At 31.0% G+C, this 24,015-nt stretch overlaps 1 long non-coding RNA gene across 1 annotated transcript; it reads right to left on the bottom strand.

Moving 5' to 3' along the window:
• Positions 1–848: 848 nt before the first annotated feature.
• Positions 849–19,171, bottom strand: LOC146998531 (uncharacterized). Its single transcript, XR_015039517.1, has 5 exons — positions 18,965–19,171; positions 13,073–13,122; positions 9,505–9,561; positions 5,900–5,938; positions 849–976 (listed from the first exon to the last, which is right to left on the bottom strand). It is a non-coding gene; the product is annotated as an uncharacterized LOC146998531 (long non-coding RNA).
• Between the last annotated feature and the right edge of the window lie 4,844 nt (positions 19,172–24,015).

Genomic DNA, 24,015 nt, shown 5'->3' with positions numbered 1-24,015 from the left:
ACTCCCTTTATCGTGAAATTTCTACTAAGCACCTACACTATTAAAAAAAAAAAAAACGTGAAAGGTTTCAGATTTTATATTACGCCCAAAGGGGAGATTTTTTCATCACATACACATACAGGTTTCGAGAGCATTGGGCTAATGTTCCTTTGGGCTAAAGATATTTAAAAACAGCCTATCTTTAGAATTTTTGATAGATATTCGCATGCGCTGGAGATAAAAACCTTTTTCCCGTACAGTGTTGCCATTGCTCGCTTTGAAATCATTGAGTTTGTTAATCAAAAATTCCTTAAAAGTTTTAGAAAATATGAAATACACAATAAAACAAATTCGAAATTCAAAATTCGGGCTTATTCGGGTGGAGGATTACGTTATTTGGCTATAGGCATCGTTGTTTTTTCGAATGCGAAACACATGCTTACATCCATGCAAATTCTTCATTATTTAATTTCTTTTAATACAGGGTGAAAATATTTGGTGGCCACAATTTTAAAAGTGATTCAGACTTTTATAGAGATTCCACGTAAAATGCCGTTTTGTAACAGCCCTTCTGGGCTAAAAAAAAAGAGAGAGAGAGAAAGAAAGATGGGGTACCAATAAAAAGAAAGAAAAATTTTCTATTTATGTTCAAGCAGATCTCACGCTATTATATCTTACGCCTGAATTTCACTACGTTTTGAATATTTTCAAACTTTTGTTACTTTCAGTTTATCAGTTGTAAATTTTTAACTGCAGCAAAATACTTCTTAAAAAAATTGGTAGTTTCATAAATTTCTATGCCTAAAGATAATACTTTGTAAAGGTCCAAAAAATGAAAAGCTGTATTTTAATTCAAAGATAACAAAAACTTCTTATTCCAAAAATTACTTTATTTTAAAACAATATTACATCATTTTAAGTACTTCTGCCTTACAATGGTTCTTCTCATGGACTTAACAACCACATCTAGAGTACGTACCTACGGTCCATAAAGACACTAAAAATACAAATAAAATACACAAATTAATTTTAAGCAAGTAAAATATGAAATCTTATGTATCCATATGTAATATAAGTAGTACATTATAAATCCTCACAGCACTTCTTAGTATCCCGTAGTGACCGAAACGCCGTCGCATGTATCTCCGACTTAAGGTTCCATTCAGAGTTATGTCCATGCGACGAAAAAGAACTTACCATCCTCCGTCGGCGGCATTCACTGAATCAATGATAGTAATATTACAATGCTAAATTGACAATGTCATCTATACAATAATTGTTACATAATAATCCCTATGAAAAATAAATATACAATCAATTAATCATTACATTGTTATGGATAGTATGTATGTTGTGGAGAGTGGAACTTGTATATTAACCAGTTTCTAAACCTATGTCTTCTTCAATACGTCATAACTTCATGTTCTTATCAGTTACACACCTAATGATGTGTGTCCGTATTATTGTTGCAGTTATCCACAGAGTAGGCCAGTTCACATCTGGTCAGGCAGTTGATAGTTCCATAGCCCAAAGTATATGATGTTGTGTAGATGAAATCCCCAAGATACTCTATGGGATTGGAAGTAGGACTTCAAATCCTCACAATATCCTAGTATGTTTTGATTGGGGGCTCGCTAGGATATCCCAATATGTGACACTAAGCACTCTGAAAGATTATTTGAGAGACCAGAGAAATATTCTGGCATGTCCTGAGGACATGCACGGAGATGTGAAAAGTATTCTTAGAACATTCTGTGGAGGCTTTTGGCTTTTTGTACTACGTAGATCCACTTAAACTATCAACCTCCGATGAGGCAAAATAGTGTTTAATTAGATATGACTTAATATAAAAGACAAAAGTCTCACGGGAAAAAGAGACGTTTTGAAGGTACTCTATGAGACGCTACGTAGAACTTCATATCCTCACAATATCCTCGTATGTTATCATGTGGGCCTAGCTAAGACGTAATAGGGATGTCAAAGTATGTGAAACTAAGTACTCGGAAACATTATTTTAGAAAGCAGAGGGGTATTCTGGCATGTCTTGAGGATGTGTGCTGAGATGTGAGAAATGTCCTCAGAACCTGAAAAGGCTTTTTGTGGTGTGTAGATCCGCTTAAACTCACAGCCTCTGATGAAGCAAAAAATCGTTTAATTAGATCTGGCTAAGAATAAAAGATAAAATTCTCACGGAAAAGAGAGACGGTTCTTTAACGAAGCGAAACCTTTTATATATGTGTTAAGAATAGGTATATATGTAAAAAGCATCAAATGGTAAATATAAAATTTTAAAAAATGCTGGAATCATTTGCCTTCAAAGGAGCACAGATGTGGAGATTTCATGAAAATTTCTGCCCAAATTGTTCTCATATATTTAAGATAAATGCAGAAGTAACTAAATAACGAGTTAAACGGAAAGAATTTTTTCACGGGACAATTAGAGCTTCACTAATTAAAATTGTGGAAATAAAAGTCAATGATATATAAAAGTGTATGATAAGAAATTCATAACTATATTATTCAATGAACAGGTTTTCAAATAAAAACACTGATAAAAATAAATCTACACCCTGATTTATAAAATACAAGTATATTCCAAAAGTATAATTAATATCGTCAAACGTATATATGTGCAGTTAGAAATAGAATTAGTTTATTAACCTCATAAATTTATTTAAGTTATGCTTCGTAAACATTTTAAATTTTATTTCATATGATAATTAAAAATTAAGGTAAAGAAACCTGTGCTTTATCCCGGTAATAGGCTACTATGCATCAAAAGAGCGTTGTTCGATTTTCTAGACTTAGTAATACTGTTGGAGGGTTTTGGTGTTACTGTGGGAGTGACTGTCAGGTTACCCTGTGTTACGTGGTTGCAGGTAGCATATCTGCACTCCTTATAATGATTCGGTAAAGTAGAGAGTTTGCGTACTCCTACTGTCTTTTAAACTCAAAACATATTTATTACAATTACGAGAAACTCTTTACATACACACGCACACACACATATATATACATATATATATGTAACTCATAGATAGCATAGATAAGTATTTAAATGAATTACATTCCTCGTAGTGTGAGGAGTCTGCTAACGATAGTCTTTTTGGTCGAGAGCTCAAGAGCGTCGTTGGTCTCTCTAGTCGAGAGTTCAGGAACGTTCTTCTGATGTTACTCGCTGATGGCTAAAATCTTCAGACTGAATTAGCCACGCCTCCCTAATTTTACAGTAGTATTTTACATCCTCTGATTTATTATATTTGGAACGATATCAGAGGAAAAAAAAAGAGATCATTGCTTCGTCACCCTCCTGAAATCGAGAGGCTTTGACGACAGACACGGTGCAGAACGTTAAAATCTCCTGACACTAATCATGAAGTTATGTCTCTGCGATGTCAAAAATATGTCGTATGACACATCGCAAAGGCTGGTATCAATGAATTGCAAGTATCGCACACATAATTTATTTATCTCTGCGTGGTCCGCCGCACTGTGAAAGGGCCTAAAATACCTCTACGACTGAATTTGGATTAAAAAATTTCTCAATCGGGAAATGCTTTATCCGTTGGATGACGTTTTAATTATAGATATATTAACATGTGTTTTAAGAGTCCCACTGAGTAAGATCATGATTTGGGCCCGTAATGAAACTTTTAAATATAGATCTATATCCCTCCTACTAACCTCTCCGTAATTAATTCTTCTAATAACTAAAAATAACACCTCAGGTATAAATATTTAAGCACATTCTTTTTATAATTGCACCAAGACGCTTTTAGTAACTAGAATGAAGTATACTATGGTTTAAATAATAAACAGCTTTTTTCTTGTATTGTTCTTTTACCTTTTCTTTTTTAGGACCGCATAATCAAAATCGAAAAAGACAAAAAAAAAAAAAAAAAATTCTCAACAGGAGCAAGTCCAACAGCAGCCTGATAAACTGCGAACCCAGCAAGAGGATAAAAATACTTAGAAAACCTCTAGTGCTACATTTAAATCTTAATTCCTTCATATTTTCTTTTCCATTCTCCTTGCCCCTTCCTTATATTTAAGGAATGAGTATTACTTTAAGATTTAAAGTACGATTCATAAAACAGTAAACAAATGTTGTATCAGATAATATAATTAAACTAATGTAAATATACACACACGCAAAAGAAAACGCTGCGTTCTTTCATAATTAGACGTCAGAAAGGAAAAGCTTTTCTTAGTCAAGACTGTGTTAAACGAATTGTGCAATACTTCCTAAGAATTTCTTTAAAGATTTTTCTGACGGAAAGATTCACTACAAAGCAAAGGACTGAAATTCTTCAATTTTATTTTGAAAATCAACACATTACTGTTGGGATTTAGCTAGGAGGTACTAGATTTTATGCAATGAACATACTGCAACATTTTGATTTTTTTCTTGAATAAAGCAAGCCAAGTCGAAGCTACTGTAACATAGCCAACAATAAAGAACTGTATTTTTATTTTTAGGCTACATGAATTCAGTTATATGGAACTACGTACAGTAGGTGCATTTAAGAAACTTTAAAATACATCTTTTCATTCATCTTTTAACGAAGAGAGAGAAACCCCGCGTCCTTTTCTTACTGTTCGAATTTCAGTCTCCTCTCAACTGTCCGACACCTATCATGGGAAGGAGAAATGTCCGTCCCTTCCGGCAAAGACGAGAAGAGGTCTCTCTTTTCCTTGCTGAGGTCGCCACAAAATCTCTCCAGCAGTGCGATTTTAAATTTTAGTAAGACTTCGAAAATAACATTCCAAGCATGGTGAAACAAAGTCTTCCTGCCCCGCGTTTCTCGAGAAAAAGGATGTTTCGATAAATTGCATTCAATATTAAAAAACAGCAAAAAATAAACAACTGAACGAAAAATTATTATAGATTATTTAAATTGTAATATTATTTATGCGACATATAGTATAAAAGGGACCTTACAGTTTAAACCAAAAATGTGAAATTAATTTTTATTACTTAGTAACGAAAAAAAAATCAATGAATTTCAAGAATTCGTTTTTTCCTATCTCCCTCGAAATTCGTAATGTTAAATTCCATAAATATTTTCAGTCGCCATTTCACTACGTATTGCTAAAAAATGTTTTTACTCGGTAATATTACAGAATGTCCTGAAATAAATCTCCTGGTCCTGAAAAAAGTCTCTAGGGCTAAAATTCTAAAACTGTTGTGGTTTCTGAAACATTTGAAAAACAAGTCTTTAAAAACTCTTTCCTTTATTAGTTTAATATTAAAGAGTTCTAAAGTTTTACTAATGGACCACCTATTAATTTGGTCCTGGTATTTCAAATAAATAAAACTACCCTAAAACTTCATTTTTACGGAAAACTGAAAGAAAAAAAAGTCAAATGTTTGAAAGCAATAACTGGTATAATTTTCTAAAGAGAAAAAAGTATTCTATATATATATTTCTGAAAGAAAACAGAGGTACGCAATTTCGTAATAGCGTTGTTAAATGAAGCATCAGGTTCTTTCTCACCAGTTTGGGAAACGTTTTTGGGGGAAAATATTTCTCTATTTTAAACACCAAGGAAAAACGTGTACACGTAATCCTTGAAAAAGTGCTTAAAAACGTAATAAGAGATTTCATGCTCAGTTAACTTTGTCTAATTAAATTTTGGACTAAACCGTAAAAAAAAAAAAAAAAAAAAAAAAAAAAAAAATGTAACCTAATTTATTGATTTTTTTTTTTTTCTTCCGGGACATGTCTTGTGAAATTGCATAAGATAATTAATGTTTTACAACAATCACCTATGTCTAAAGATCGCGGAGAATAAAACTTCGCAATGAGTCATAATAAGATGTTAGTGCTGCCATCTTCTGGTAATATAGCTCATTACTTTAACCTAAATATGAAAGAAACATAAATTTTAATAGAAGATTATTTAAAACTGTACTTACATAATTGTAATGCTCGCAACAGTATCCCACAGGAGGAGACTGTAAAATAAAGAAAAATGCTTGTTTAATTCAATAATCAAATTTAATGTTTACTTTTGAAAAAGTTAAATGATTTAATGATACATATTTTAAAACAAATTTAAAGGAAAATCGGTATGACCATGTCATGATACTTTAGCTTTTTATTCACCAAACAAATATAACAATTAAGTTCCAATTCTGAAGTTATGAGTATTTTTACTGAAACTTTAAGAACAATGGAAAATGGGAGAATAAAAGCGTTTTAATGACAAAGAATAGCATTCCAAATACGAAAAAATGTGAGATACTCGTTAGTGATACTGGTAGTTACGAATTATGAATCACAAAACTAAAATCCTTGTCAGCTGAATACATATTCCCTGAAGCCTGTAGTTGACTTCGAAAATTTCCTACGTAAGCCCTGCTTTATAAAAATTACTTCAGCTGTTAATTGGAATTTTCCTTTGATATGATATTTATACGAAATAAATTTACAGTTAGTTTTAATATTTTATTTTATATAAAATATATTTATATTTTTATACATATTTATACAAAAAAAGTAATTTAAATTTAGAGAAAAGAAGTTCTAAAAGGGATTAAAAAAATTTAAAATCAAGCGCCAAAGATTTAATTTATCAAAACTTAAAATTTATAAATTAGAAGAAATAGATAATACTCGGGTATACTATAAAGTGAATTAAAAGTACCCTTAAATTTAAAATTGTAACCCCACGGCTGAATGAGCGCCACCTAGCGGCCGCCGAAAGAAACACCGGCCAAAAAAGATAATAGCCTTCAGTCGATGTACGGGAGTCGTGAACTAAGCATGCTGTTCCTCCGAGATGTTGTTCCCCGAGATTTACTTTGTAACTTAAATGTGTAATTATAACGCCCTTAATTGTAATGTTTTATCTTAATTGTGTTTTGTTAATTAAAACTATTTAAAAAATCCAAGTGAGTATTTTGTTTATGGTAGTTTGGGTATATAACAAAATAAAATGCAAATTACTAAGAAAATTCTTTTTAATATTTTTGAAAATGTTTTTAGAAATTATTAGTTAAAAAATTCTAATAAATTATTAATATTATAAGTATTCACATTTTAATTATTCATATTTTAATGCTTCAAATCAAATTCTGAAGGGGTAATATTTTAAAACACTAAGACCTGAACAATTAAGGAGTACTGGATTTACGTTTCGTTCAACCGTACCTTTTGAACAATATTATCACAATAAAAGAATAAAAACTATTTCTATCACTATTACACTCAATCTCAAAATGTCAAGCGATTACCCCTAATAATTTAACCCGTATATTCTTGAAGAATTAAGCAATACTGAATTCACGTTTCGTTTATAATATAAAAACATTCATATATTAATATAAAAATGTTTTTGTATATCTAAATAAAAACGCTTAGCGACTGAAACCCTAAAATACAAATCCGTCATAAAATTTCAATTGACATATTATAAATACTATTTCCTTAGAGATTCTAAAATAATATAAGTTTAGAGATTAATCCAAACTTCTTACAATCCACAGAGAAGAACGTCTTTACCCTTTAGTCTCTGATGGCTAAATGCTAATGTAAACAAACTGAATTCTTGAAACCTGTTAAGAAGGAAATCCTAGGAGTCATTATCTATACGTGTCTAACTCTCTTCACTGTTATCATCATATCAGAGAGGTCTTTCTACTTTCGATATCACTTTCACCATCGCTTGAGTTTTAAAGGAACTAATGTAAGCATTTTGAAGCTCGTAATAGGGTCTGAACATTTTTTCCAAGAAACGCATGAACTGACGTGTTTCTGAGAAAAAACTATACATAATATACAATTCTAAAATGAATTCAGTGTATGATGTAATGTTCACCATAAATGTTCATGTTTTACAATGAGCATGTAAATTGGTATAATTTTCGAGTATATCTATAAATCTCATTCTACATTGAGTATGGAGTGATGCTTTGCTACATTGAGTATAAGGTGCTTTGATGGGGTGACCCCATCTGGTTACTGGTGTTGGTTGCGCTTATTAAAGTTGCGTATTGCTTACTGCATATAAAACTAAAATACTTTTAATATAAATCTACGGTAAGTTTCCTTGAAAACACATAACAACATTGATGGCATAGAAATGATTATTGTCCTCATTATGTGATTGTCCTCATTATGTGAGGATCTATCTTGCTCGCGGAAAGAGCTAACGGATCTTGCTATCTCTATTCGAAAGTTTAGGAGCATTGTCTAAAATAGTTTGCAGACTAAATTAGTCATACCCTGTTAATTTTTGGGTTGTATTTTACGTCCTCTGATTCGTTATAGTTGAAACAGGGAAGCAAACGGATCGTTAGTCGTTCAGTCTTCCTGAAATCAAGAGGCTTTGGTGGCAGACACAGTGTAGATCCGAAAACCCCCTGACACTGGCCTTGAAGTTATGATTCTTGTAATGTTAACAGGAGCCGTAAATCAACAAATGATTGCTTCTGCAACGTCAAACCCTGTGGGAGACCACGCATGAGTTTCTAATCTTTGGTGTGGTCAGCCGCAAGTAAATTGAGTTTTAGGTCTGAAAAGAATTTTAAGTAAAACTAGTTTCGTCACAGCATAGATCAAGCGAAAAGAATTAAATTTTTAACTGCCGATATATTGATGGGAAACATTTAATAGATATTTGAAACACCTCTAATTGTTTGAAAACCTCTGACCGCCAGATGCTGAGTAGTTATGATTGCTGAATACAAGGAGTTTGATTTTGGTTCGATCTCATGGCTGCATGTCAAGAGACTTGCAAGTTTGGTTTCCGCTTTTTTACCCGTGTGTAACACGCATACGATCCAATTGCTTTTAGAAAGTTATTAACGAAGGCATCCTTGCCAAAAAAAAAGCCTAATTTAATTTTTACAAAAGTTTCTTTTCACAAAACTTCTGAAATAAACTGCTTATTTTCAAGCATTAAAAATAGTTATTATATGGTAATTATAACTTTTTATCAAAGATAAATTAACTATGCTCTCAGTCCCTACTGAATCAAGGAATTTACACATAAATTCAATTTAATCAAATAGTATACTATTAAATGAAAACAATTCAGAAGGGTAAATTCCATTTCTGTCTTAACGTAACTTTCTACAACGCGATGCTGTGATCTATTCCATTTCTCTTGTAAAATTCTTTTCGAAAATGACGAGAATATAATACATCTTATAAAAACATCTTAATTGAGTTTTGGTAAATAATTGAGCGCAGTAATTTTTAATATTTTAATACTTTATATCTCCAAAATTTTAATAGACGAGCAGTATTCAATCATCTCGTTAATAGATAACGCTGCTTAATATAACAGTAAGTGTATTCTGTAATTCGTTTTAAGATCTTTATTTTGTGATTTTTTTCTGCTATTTTTCATTTGATTAAAATTTATCAAGCGATAAAACGCAACACTATTCTTATTCTAACAACTATGCAGAATTTGAAATTTTCCTGTCTCTAAAGTTATGGAAATGTATCACGCAAGAATTCAACATCATAGAGTGACAAAGACTTTTTTAGTCAATTTTAGAGCATAACTTACGTCGGGTAGATGAGCCCATGAATGATCTAAACAGTCGTTCAAATCAGCTCGGCATTCCTGAAAAATAAAATCCAAAATTAGATTTCGACTTACCAGCCATTCTTGAATATTCAGTTTTACCTTCTCGAATGAAAAAATTCAAATTTTGCCAACCGAATTTTAAAGAGATGCTTTTCTACCCCTACTGAATTAAGTAAACTACGATTTCAAACACTGTAAGTTTAAAAATTAAAAAGGTTAACAAGAAACATGGTACCATGTTACCAAAAGTTTACAATTAAAGCCGGCTTTAAAACAACGAGATGAAAATTACACATTTGTAACAATATTTATTGTTAGAATAAAAGAGTAGATATCTAATATTTAGCATTAGAACTAAAATAAGAATTTAACCAAAAGTTTAGTAAAGTTTTTGAAAAATTTATTAGATTTTTGATGGTGTTTCATTAAATGTTGGCATCAATAAAACATGATATTTAAATTAATAAAATATTATTTGAGAGTTCCAAAATTAAATTCATCTTAAATTAAGAAACATGAGTAAAAAGAAACTGTAAAACTGTAGTAGCCGAAAAATATATAGCAATATGGTAATTTAACCTAAATCAGGATTAAATACTTTATTTTATTTTATTTTCAATAAATGATGAAAAGCTTATGTTATACCTGCAGTGCAAATATGCAATGTATTCAGCGCATAGTGCAGTGACAATGCAATAAAAAAATTTATTTTTTCACTCTAATTGCATTACGTAATTTAATTGCACTGTAATTTAATAACTATTTTTGAATTAAAACGGATGACTGAAATATATATCTTTTCCACTGTTGTGGTAGCTTTTATAACTTGTTGCAGAATATCTTTCTGGCAGTTATAATTACTTTCTGTGAAGCTTCTTCTCACTAAAGCACCGTAGAATGATGTCTCATATACTTGAGAATTTGAGCAGCTTTTCAAATTATCCTTATAAATGGGGGATTTGATGCCCAGAAGGTTCAAAGAAACGTACTTGAAACTCTTTCATGTTTCTTACTTCCAACGCATTGAAAGAGTCGATGAAGGTATTATCTTTCACGTCTCAGATTTATAGCCTGACTAACAATCCTTTTAACTTCCTTGTAAGAAGTAAAGGAAAATTCAATTTAATCAAATATTTTAGTATACTATTAAATGAAAAAATTTCAGAAGGATAAATTCCATTTCTGAAGGGTAAATTTCCATTTCCCTTCAGAACTGACTAACAGTCCTTTTAACTTCCTTGTAAGAAGTAAAGGAAAATTCAATTTAATCAAATATTTTAGTATACTATTAAATGAAAAAATTTCAGAAGGATAAATTCCATTTCTGAAGGGTAAATTTCCATTTCCCTTCAGAACTGACTAACAGTCCTTTTAACTTCCTTGTAAGAAGTAAAGGAAAATTCAATTTAATCAAATATTTTAGTATATTATTAAGTGAAAAAATTTCAGAAGGGTAAATTTCCATTTCCATGAAATCGCGAAAAATTCCGGGTATCATACATCAATGAAAATAATCCATTTTGACCGCTCTCAAATCCGTAACGTCTGCAGTTCTCTCAAATCCGTAACGTCTGCTATTTCTTTCCCGTAACGTCTGCAGGTACGAACAGAATAAAGAATTCTTTCTTTCAAAATGGATTGTAAGTGGTTTCAAAATGAATTCAGAAGAGATTTTTTTCGTGATGTCTGTAAGTACTTCGCATAACTGAAAAACGGCTAGCCGCAGAACGATGAAATTTTGTAAATGGATTGTTATAATTTCCCAGCTGTGCACTCCCCTTTTTCATTGCAATCGGCTGCACCAAACTTATTATATATATATATATATATATATATATATCCTCTTAATCGACTCGATAAACTTTTTTTTTATCTTTATACAATGGTAAATTGTGCATTTTTAGTTTAAAACTGATTAAATTATGTTATTCTTATGTTCTGGTTAAGGATTCTATACCTTTAGTTAATCTGAATGCAATAGTTGTAGAATTATCAACAACTTAAAAGTTAAGTGTAATTAAGCCTAAGGTGGCATAAATTTGCTTTGCATTTGAAACTTTTAGTAGTAGTATAGTGAATTCAAGGTCTGTTTTCTACAGAACTTGTAGTGAATTAAGTCAGCTGGTGCACCAGCTTCATTGTCGCTCTGCCAGTGGGACCCAATCTACTAGGAAATAATAAAGTTCTGGTGCACCAAAAATTCTGTCTCTTTTTTTATATATATATTTGTCCTCTTTATTTTCTTTTCCCCCTTCTTGCGTAGAAACAATTCATTCCGTGTGTTCAATCACTTGGTACATATAATCAAGTACCTGGTACATATAATCAAGAAAGCCAAAGCGAAAAAGAAAAAATATAAGCCATGTGTTCTTCAACGCATTCACATTAGGAATTCTAAGACTATTGATGCTAAAAAAATTTAGATTGCATTGTTTTTCAGAGATTTTGTTATTGGATTTAGTCTTATTTATACTTATATTCTTCCCAATGATATTTGAAAATGCTGTAACAGCAATAGTGACTTTTCAAATACCTCTTTCTTGGCATTTTATGGGGTAAATCTTTATAAACTATGGATATCAAATCGTTATAAGAAATAGACGAATAAAATTGACAAGTTCCCCCCCCTCTCAAGATTAAAGATTGTCATTAGAGAGAGGGACTAGCAAATTGGTAAGATCAGAGGCTTATGGATTCCACGTATGAGACCATTTATATTCTTTTAATTACAAACTATACAAATTTCTGTATTGTACACGAATAAAGCTTTAGAATTTCTGGATAATTTTTTAATCATTTCAGGATAAGGTTTGTAATTTACATCGAAAGATTCGAAATATTTAGAAATGTTTTACAAAGGATCTAAAGTTTATTGGCACACTGGCACATTTTGTACTGTGCTATTTTTATACTAGTTTTCCTAAAAGTCGCAGAGAATTTCTATGAAAAATATTTGTTGTGATTAAATTAGAAAGAAACATTATTCACGATTATATATTCACGATGAATATATTCACCATGATATGAATATATTCACGAATTATGAATTCACGATTGATATTCACGATTCACAAAGTATAAAACTCGTGTATTAACTCTGATTAATTATTTCCTAGTAGATTGGAAAATTCCTTTTGCATTCATTCCTGCAATATCTAGCTCAGATATTTGGTGTCTAACAACATTTCATTTTTCTTAGTGAACCATATTTTATTTTATAAACCTTTGAAAATGCTGATATGGGTTTCCATGGGGGGGGGGGGGGAAGCTGATTATCTGAAAAAAAAGTATTTTAAATTATCTTTAAACGAAGTTCTAAAATGTCTTTATTTGCGGATTAACATTGATATTATCTTATAGCAGAGATGTAATTTCAAATGGAACAGAATATACAAACGTAAAATTAGTCAAAGAAGAAGAATTAGATTGGAGCAGATTTTAAATAAAATTCTATCCATTTCAAGGACCAGGCACAAAACTTTTTTCTCTCCTGAAGAAGGAAGACCTGATGTCAGATTAATATCTTAATAAATAAAATTATAAATACCTCAGCATAAGCGTTAAACTTCTTCGTGGAATCTTTTTTATTCTTGACCTCTGCAAGTGAAATATATAAATTTTTGATTAATTTAAGAATGATATTACAAGGTATATTTTAATTTTATAACAGTTATTTTAATTTAGATAACCTTTCCTATGAATTCTTGTTTCCCATTTACAACTCCCTACCAGAATAATTTTTTAGAATCGCGTTGAATGCAAATGAGTTAGAAGTAGTATTTAAGGAAGGGTCAACTTACTTCGAGAAAGAGAGAGAGAGAGCTAGGAATCTTCAGTAGCGCGCGTTTGCCTTCGGGCTAAATCTCTCTTGGAGCTGTTACGCTCGGCCGTATATTACGTGCCGTTTGATATTCGCCGGCCAGTTTAAATTAAGAGCCAACTGCGTTAAGATTTGTGTTAGCTTCAACTAACTCTCTTAGTTAGTTATAGTTAGTTCTTATTTCGATTTCAAGCCTGAGTGAAGGCTTTGTTGTAAGTCCGAATAAGGGGCCAACTGTTATCTTATTTTGAGTGACTTAAAAGGTAGTTAACCCTTCTTGAGTTTACGACCTCTGTTATTTGAACTCAGAGATAAGTCACTTAACACTTCACCAGGTTCCTCGACGTTTACTTTAGCAGAATAAGAGTAAGGAACATTACAGTATTAAAATAAACACTGCATTTATATTCTCAATTTATAAGGTATTTCTCCCACTTTCTGAAGATGCCTTCGCAATGTATTGGTCAGCACGCTCGGCGCGTATTCGAAAAGCCAGTGGTTCGAGTCCCGGGGAAGGCGTTGCTCATTTTTCATCTCTTCTGTTTCGAAATTACCTAATGTCTCTGCAGTAACGCTAGAACTAAAAGGATAGCGGATGATGATTCTCCATCTCCAGGATTGGCGATTGGGTCCCCTAATCCCCAGTAGCCCTTTAAAAGGAGGAGTATATAAGGTATTTCTCCCGCTTTCTTAGCATGCCTTCGTAGTGTAGTTGTTAGCACGCTCGGCGCGTATTCGAGAGGCCCCTGTTTCGAGTCCTGGCGAAGCCGTTGCCAATTTTTCATTTCTAACGCTTCGAAATTACCTAATGTCTCTATAGTGACGCTAGAACTAAAAGAGTGGTGGACGATGATTCTATAGCCCCAGGATTTAGCGATTGGGTCCCCTAATCCCCAGTCGCCCTTTAAAAGTGGGAGTATATATATCTCCCACCTTCTTAACATGCCTTCGTAATGTAGTGCTCAGCACGTTCGGCGCGTATTCGAGTGGCCCGTGGTTCGAGTCCTGGCGAAGGCGTTTCTCATTTTCCATCTCTCCTGCTTCGAAATTACCTAAGGTCTCTGCAAGTTTTTCTCTCATTATAAGTTAGTGAAAAATACCGCCATTTAAAAGAAAAATAATTTCATTATCAATGTAACTTCGCATTAACATGGAAATTATAATGCTAAAAAATGCTAATGCACGTGGGAAGCTTGTTATTACAACAACCACTCGTAAATAGCAGCACATATATTATTTCCCTTTGTCGTTATGAATGCAGTGTAATACAGGTAAAAAGCAAAGGACTTCTTTACTTTTATCCCTGGAAGTTCTTTGATCGAAAGACTAATTTTCCAACACTAGTTCCCTCGTTTCCTGGAGTGCTGTGTGCCGCGCTGTTCAAATCGTTGTTTTGTTACTATTCATTTTTTACTCTAGGTTCCTTTTTTGCGCCCTGATCAGATATAGAAGTTAATTAACCTAACAAACTTTACATAAATCTACTTTTTAAATTATTGTTATAACTCTTCAAGTCTTAAACAGCTGTTCAATTTGAAGAAATAAAGCAGTTATTTTCAGAAAGTAGGGTATTCTTGTAGGGGTAAATAAAACAAAAGATAACATTAATGATAATAATAAATGATTAATTAATATTTTTTCCACATAAAATATGTATAATGCAATCCGCTCATAAAAATAATCCTCCAAAGATTTTTACGAATTACTATTTGTCATATTTTTTTAATAAAAAAAACTTTTTTTTATAAATAACAAATTTTTAACTCTCGAACGATTTTCTTACAACGGAAATTGCACGAGAATATTACCTATATTCTAATTATAAATTTATAAAAGAAAAAGTTTGAAATACAGCAGTATTATGTACAAATAAAAGAAAACTTAAACGTTTAACAGAAAACCATGAACTTCACAGAATACTAGAAAGACGTGTCTCTTAAACTAGCATTCCGGACAAAATGCAAAACGATTTAAAGTATTTCCTTGCATACAATTTACTTCCTGACGGAACAAAAATAGCCAAACCAGTTCATAACTCATGAAATTTTGTTCATCCTACGTGATATAACTGTAATGAAGTGATGCTAGATTTATATTAGAAGGTTAGACTAATGCATTAAAAATTCTGTTAGTCTGCCTCTATAGCTCTTTTTTTTTTTTTTTTTTTTTTTTTCTGCCTCTACAGTTGATAAATGTAGTGGATAATAAATAACTCATCACCGGAATTCGGTCGACTGGATCTCCGACTTTTCTCAGGAATGCAATAATTCCCCACATTTCCCCCTCAAAGAAACGTAAAGATCTAATGTTGCCCTTTAAGTGTGGAAGAATGTAAGGAATTATCGCATTTCCCTTTGCATGTTCTCAAAGTATAATTGTTTCGTACGTCCAGCTAGCAAATGGAGAATCCGTGCTTTCCAGAGAATCACAGATCCTGAACTTCGCAGAAAGCATAACTAATTTTTCCAATTTCCGTATCTTAAAACCTAACAGATTCTATAAACCTATAATTCAAAAATTTTTATGAAAAGTTTGAAGGTAAAACTGGTGTTTCCCTTTGTATTGCATTGAGATGGTTTTCAATCACCAGTATTTGTAGTAGGTTAAATTTCTATCAAATCCTACAATTACATTTTTAGAGGAAAATAAAATGTCTCTTCTGATCTGAAAAACGAAGAACCGACATTTCAATCTGACACTTTGAAACGGCGATACGACTGCTTTTGATCTTATTCAGAAAATGAATTAGGTGAGAAACTACCTGATTTTTTCATAATAAAATAAGAAATTTTCAAAGAAACAAATCATTCGCTCTCGAATTTATGAATTCGTATGGACCGTAAGAAAAAAAAAAAAATTCAAATTTGCAAATGGCAGTGGTATTAAAAAGGCCATAAACATTTTAAAATCAGCATAATAATTTGTAAAATTGTATGTTTCGTAAATTAGAGGGTCCTAAAATCCTGTATCTTATTATACAATATATGTTACCGGGAAAGTATGAAATCCAGCATTCCATAGAATATCTAGGCATTTTACAAAATGAGGAAAAATGCCCCCCTTAATGTATGATACGATTAAACATTTGATACACTGTTTAGTCATCCTACAGAATGACAAATGACAAATCTTCAAAGTATGAAATACATCTTCGATTCGTTTCGGATAACCAAAATTACTTACCAGAAATTAATAAATGATGTAAAAAAAAACCCAAAATGACTGTTAAGAAGGAGCCACGGGATTATTAGTTGCTGAATCGCTGTGGTGTGATGTTTGTGGGAAACAAAAGTAAGCTCATTTATCATAGGGTATTTACGTCATGGATAATGAGTTACCTCACGTACTTCATGAAACTCATTTGACTATTGGACACGGTGGACACGACAGAATGCTAAAAGAAATGTCAACGAAATACAAAACGTTACATATAATGAATGATACTGAACTGTACATCCACCTATGTGAGCCTTGCCAAAAAAGACAAAAAGGTATTAAAAAGGGCACTGTTTTGCGAAATCTGTGATTTTTTTCTGAATTTAATTCCCACTGTCTTCCAGTCTCAGACAGACAAAGAATATAAATTTATTATGGTGTACCAAAATCGTCTCACTACGTTGTTTTTTTTTTATTATTTATTTTTTTTTTTATTTTTTTTTATTTTTTTTTATTTTTATTTTTTTTTTTTTTTTTTTGTGACGTATTTTGAATAAAAGTTTTTCAGGTACTCTTCTGTTTTGAGGGCCGTAAAAAAAATTGCAGCGAAAACGTATGCGCAAAAGCGCCTATTTAACAGCGCGCCAAATCTAGCGTACGCGCTGGTTTCAGATTGCGTAAGTTTATATAGTTCTATATTTCTTAAGACACCCTTGAAATATTAGTTTAATTTTTAAATCCTTTTTTGATATCATATGGATTTAACAATTTGGGAATTGCCCATGATGAAAAGTCGGCAATAGAATTTTGGGTAAAGTGCAGAACCACTCACTGCTTGACGCGTTTTTAAGAATTGCACATACTCGGTATCCATGTGCACATCGAACTATTTTCACTTAAAAAAAAATTCCAGAATTGCACAAAGATGGCACTGCGCACTTCCTTTATCTATGTACACATCGACCTATTTTCATTTAAAGAGTAAAATAAAATTGACAAAAATCCAATTGTTTTTACCCTTGTAAAAAGCGGCAAACAAATAAGTGAACGATTCTGCACTTCTGAATACCGATTCTGAATATTTTCAAAGAAAAGGCATCATTCATTGTTGAAAATTACGTTTGAACAACCAACGAGATGAAATTATGCTTTAGCGATAAGTCGGTAGCGAAATAGCGATGCAGGCATCCATTCAGTTATGTTTAGCAATTTTTATATACTACTAAATTATAATAATGATCTGAAATAGTTATTTACTCTTATGCGTCCATTCAGTCATGTTTAGCCTTTTTCATATAAATTATAATAATAAAAAAGTATTATATGAAATTAACCTACCTTTCATCTAAATTAAAACATCAATCTTAGATAGTTATTTATTATTATGCTTCCTTTCTTGCCGCAATTATTTTTTGCAGCATTGGCATCAACAATAGTTTGGCGATTTTTTACGGCCCTCCAAACCGAATAGTACCGTTTTTTAATGGCCGTCTTTCGTTACTTTTTCAAAATACCATTTGTACTTTGAAGAATGAACGTCTTTTAAATAATAGCTTTATCATGACCTTCTTCTCATACTTTGCCTAATTAGCATTAGTCATTCTGTAGAATGCCTAGGTATAATAATACTAATAATCATATTTCACACTTTCCTATAAACGCCAGGCATTCTGTAAAATGCCTAGGTATTCTACAGAATGCCGGTGTTTCTTACATTGCCGATAGCACATATTACGAGTTACATATTATTACGATATAATGTGCGTAAATAGATAAAAGCTAGAGTCAATCAGGAAGGAACCAAGAGTAAAAATAATTTAGCAGGGATTCGTCTTTCGCTACTGTAACCAACGTAAATAAGTAAAACAATACCTAATTCACTGCCTTGTGAAAAGCATGTAAAATGAGTTTTAAATTGCAGCAAATTAAAAATAAAAACACATAAAAGGGGACAGTCGATTTTGATATGCTTTTAGGGTCATTATCAAGATAATGATCACTAAATAACAACAAAATAGATCCTGGCTTTTGATGACCACAAACAATTATCAAAGATTCCGATCTTTTTTGTTTGTTTGTTTTGTCCTTTTCTATTTAAAATTCGAATTATAAAATTTATATTTTATTACCAAGTAGAAGTTCTTTTACTTGCTTTCCACGAGGTAATGAATTTGATTTAATTTCTAACATTTCCTCTAAACTGTTTTACTGAGTAAATAAATAGATAAATACAGACACAGATAATAATTAGAAAACTATTTAGAAATAATATCTTCGTTATTTGAAACGCATCAGAAATTTACAGAAGATAAATTTTCAAAAACCGCTTCTCTTTAACGGAGTGAAAGCAGTGAAAGCAAAATTAGCATCCTTATTCAAAAACAAAATTAAAATAAAATGAAATAAAATCAGTCGCAAAGAGTAAATTTTAGAACAAAACCTTTCAAAACTTAAAGTACTTACCTGTTCCCGCTATCAAATGTATGAGGACAAAGACAGTACACAAAATCAATACAGTCTTTTTCATTTCGACGTTTTAGTAAATAATAACGTGTTCTAGGTCAGAAGTTTGGGAAAATGGATAAAGAAGAGCCACTCCGTCCATTAATATATACATTTTTGTCAGATCATTGACACTAAGTTTCAGAAAAATGAGCAGGAAACATTGTTTTGGAAAGGTCACGTATGTCTTCATCTTCTTCCCCTAAGCAAGTATTTAGTACAGTGAATCCAAACAGAATTTGGGGAAATAACGCAAGAAGTGATAAAAGGATTTCCGGCAAATCATAAATCATGTCGGAAGACCATAAACGCTGAAATTACCTTCCTGAATTATGATACGGATTAGCGTCGAACGAAGCCGACATTTAATAGTGTTAACAGTCCGATAGAAAAATCTCTTCCTTCACCAAATTAAAAAAATATTTGAGAAATAACATACTAACATAGATATAATAAGCAATAAAATAAGTTATCCATACATCATTAAGAAAAATAAGGATTATTTACTCACACCCATTTAATTTATCTTCATGCAGGCGTGAAGATAAATACAATGGAGCTTTATTGAATACCTGATGGTTGTCCAGTTTTTAAGATGAAAGTTGTACTCTGGAAAGAACACAATTCAAGCCTTGTATCCTTCCAAGCCTATTACATGATATATGAATAAGATCGTAAGATTTCGAAAACATTACTTCTTTTTTTTTTTTTTTTTTTTTTCAAATAACGGATAAAGTCAACGAATATCGTATTTTTTCCTAAACATTTCTTTACTTCCTTGCAAGAATTTTATTTATTGCATTCGGTAGTACGAAATGTGTGTAATACATGAAATCTAGTTTACATAGGGCAAACTAAGAATAACCTTAACATTAGAATAAACAACCATAGATCCCCCATTCAAAAATTTTCAAGAAACAAAAATAACAATAATTACACTACCAAAGAAGTTGAACATTTTAAATTTTAGATGTAGTGCCTAATCTTAAAAATAGAGTTAAGGAATCTCTATGCTTTGCATTTAAGAAAGCTTTATCCCTAAGGATTAAACTCTTGTATTAATAGTAAATCTGCCTTTTATGCTACCTTTCACGCATAATTCAGTCTTCTTAGTAAAAAAAAAAAAAAAAAAAAACCGCAAAGAGGCACCAGAGGAAATAGCAAAAAAGTTAAAACTTCTCTAATACTCTATATTCAAAATTGCAAGATTTATTTAAAGAGCAACATTTCAAGAAAAATATGCTTAACTACCCTCATTCCCTACCTCACATACATCTTACTATCATTCAAAATTTTGTCAAAGATAAAGGAAACAATCTCTTTACAGATTTAGCACTTGAAAATTCAAATTCAACTGTGCTTCTTCCAAAAATAAAAAAATTCTGTAGCACTAACTTTCTACGCCTACATAAAAATTATGATGATCTTCAACTTCATAAGGTTTTTAAACAAGCATAACACAAATTTCCTGCAACAAATTCTAAAATTTCGGTTTGCTTCAAGTACAATAAAATCTAAGTAGTTTTATTTCTAACCATAATGAAGATTTTGCAGCACCATGATTTTGTAACGAAGAAAAATTTCTGCCATTTCTTGACGAAGAGCAAAGCATTATAACAGAAAATCTGGGCATTATTCAAGCCATTAGACTGCTAATGAAAACAGGAACGAAGTTTAGACCTATTAAATTTATTAATAAATTACATTGCATAGAAAGTATTTCTACAGTTATTGATAATTTTATCTTGAAAATTAGTTCTCAACTTAGTTTACCTTCAAATCTATTTAAGGAATGGAGAATGATATTATTACTCAGCAAGAAGAAAATTGTGAAAATTCAAGGATTTAAAGGAATTAAAAACTGTAAAAATTTACTCCTGAAGTTTTCACAATTAAAAAAGCAATTTACCATTTCCAAAATTGCTAAAACAAACAATAATTTCAGTATTTTATGAAAAAAATTCTGCAATGATAAAATTGAAAATGAACTGAAAAATTCTTCTACCTATAATATCTGCAAAAACAAAGAAAGAACTGTTATTAACAAAATTTCTGCTTTTTATAAAAAATCGAGAATTTTTCTCTTCACTTCAAATAACAGATTTGCCAATCTTTATGCCTTACCAAAATTTCATAAAAATCCTGTCAAATTTAGATTTACAGCCAATAGTACCAGAAACTTCAAGAAAAATTTAATTTTTATTGATAATATCTTTACCAATTTACTTAAAACTATTTGTAATATAGTTTTTGATCAAGTTAAAGAAAACAAACACTTCTGCTGGATTATTAAAGACAACTTCAAAATCATTGAAGAAGTTAGAAATCTTAAAATTTACAATATTAACTGCTATGACTTTGAAAACCTCTACACGTCTCTGCCACTCAAAGAAATCTACGAAAGTCTTTTAGAAATGACAGAATTTTTTCCTGAAATGCTTAATATTCTGGATTTACAAAATTAGAAAGAATTTCTATATTTTTCGCTATACAATAACTATATTAAACATTCAAACTTTCTTTACCTGCAAATACAAGGAAGTCCAATGGGAAGTTCACATTCAAGTCATATTTGTAATTTATTTTTTCTAAAGAATTCAAATTCCTAAAGAGCCTTTCCGCTAACGATTTCAGTAAATCTGAACACACTTATAGATATATTGATGACATTATTACTTTTAAAAATTTCAATCTCAACGAATACAGCAACATCTACCCAAATTGTCTAAAACTAAATAGGACCAATAAAAGCCAAGGAGAAATAGTTTATCTTGATCTAAGTATTCATAATCTAACAAAAATTAAACTTTTTGAAAAAGAAAAGATTTTAATTTTTCTACTAATAAACTTATAAATTGGAACTCCAACATATCTAAAAGAGTTAGAGCAACTGCTATTTTTAATCAAATTAACAGAATTAAAAAAGTTTACACTGAAATAGACACAGAAAAAGAAGAAATTCTAATGCTCAATAAAGTTTTAATGATAATAAAAGGTAATGAAATTCCTTTAAAATTCATTAATACTATAAGGTATTTCTCCCGCCATCCTAGCGTGCCTTCGTGGTGTAGTGGTTCTGCACGCTGGGCCGGTATTCCAGAGGTCAGTGGTTCGATTTCCAGCGAAGGCGTAAAAAGTAAGTAAAAAGTTCCATAAAGTAAAAAATTTAGAACTATTTTTCACAAAGACCAAAAATTGAAAATCAAATATATATATGCACCTTCTTTACCCACCCTTTATTTTCGCAATCGTTGGTGTCATCCTTGAACGAGACGTTCGTTGCAAAGGGCGCCTGGACTGGAGTGTCCTATCCCCATCGAATTTATGTCACTTTTCGCAGTTATATACTTCCAGAAGAATGTATGGCAACCTATTTGTATGGAAAATACCTATTTGTATTGAATGTATGGAAAACTGTTTCTTTTCTGTTTTGTTTGCTTAATTTCTTTCATACATCGTTCTAGCTTTATTATAGTATTTGAATTGAACATGTGGCAACGATAAGATAATTCTTCAAATTATATAAATTTTGTGCATTCAGAGTGTCATTATAGTAAACAAATATAGTGAATTTTAAAGAGTGCATTTATTCTGTTGTGGTTTATGCGCTGTCGACGAAGTAGATTTAATTCAATCCAATCAATTTAAATGAAATTCAAGAAAAAAATGCGTATAATTTAATATTCCGTACAAGGAAGTCATGGTGTACACATCAGATTTTTTATTCTTGGCATACAGAAGGGGGCACAAAATCTTCAGTTGTCCCCGGACGCTAAAAACCCTATATACGGCTCTGGTACCATACACTATAAAAGATCACAGTATTACAAATCATTGAACATCCTGAACACAAGAAAAATTTTAAAAACATTTTATTACAAACAATTTACAAAAACTAACATTACAATAAATATTCTGCACCATTTAATACAACAACATTCATACAAACCAAAAATTTAAATTGTCTTAATACAAACTCTTGATTGACTCTACTTTAAAATATATTTCTTTTTAAATTCTTCACTCAAAAATTAAAAATCTTAAAAAAAAGTTTAGTGATAATAATTTTCAATACTATTAATATATGTATTAATATTCTATTAATATAATATAATAATTATAATACTAATAATTTACAATACCTTTTGTATTAAAAATTTGGGATTTTAGAAAAGTTAATAACCAAAAAAATTTATAAAAATTACAGCAAAATGAAAAATCATGATATGGATTAGTTCCACCCCCACACCTCCCAATTTAGCCACAGTTTTTCAGATACTTTTTAGCAATTTCATGAATGAAAAAATTTAACAAACTAATAATTTTACCAGAATGCATTTAACAGCATTTTTACATGCATTTTTAATTACTAAGAAATTTTTTGTTGATATGTCAATAAAAGTCTTCTTAAAATTTTTTCCACATCTAAGGTACATACAAATCATATTTACGGTAGTCAGAGGTACACAAAATACACAAAAAAATCATATTTATGAATCAATTGTCAACATATGCAAGAATTTCTGTAATCATTGATTTTTTTAAATATTAGTTCGTATGGTTTATGTAGTAAATTAATCAGCTTCATCATGTAATGCAACCAAGGCAAAACCCATAATTTTAGCATGTAACTAGTTTGTACCCTAATTTATTTATATTGCCATCCTAGTTATAAAAATCTAACGTACATTTTTTCCTACTTCTTGCTAACTTTCACATGACTAATCAATTTTTTACAGACTCAGCTTTTTGGTTCTATTGTGATTACTTTTCATCCACAGTCCTGAAACTGACGTAGGATTTTTAATATAAATGTATTAAATAGTTCTATCTTATCCACAACACATGTGTACTTCTTGAATGAAAAATTTGAATGCATACTTCCTACTAAATGTTGATTTAAGAATGAAACAGTGAGAACACAGTTATAGTGATCAACATACGAAAATCTTCATACACTTTCTGTATAATCTCAAATCTGTGTTACAATTTAAAATGCAAAACAAACTTTA

Source organism: Stegodyphus dumicola, chromosome 2 (assembly GCF_044657685.1).
Source record: "Stegodyphus dumicola isolate Sdum_Otavi_A_Nest chromosome 2, ASM4465768v1".
NCBI lineage: Eukaryota > Metazoa > Arthropoda > Arachnida > Araneae > Eresidae > Stegodyphus > Stegodyphus dumicola.
This window is presented reverse-complemented; position numbering and strand designations above follow the sequence as displayed.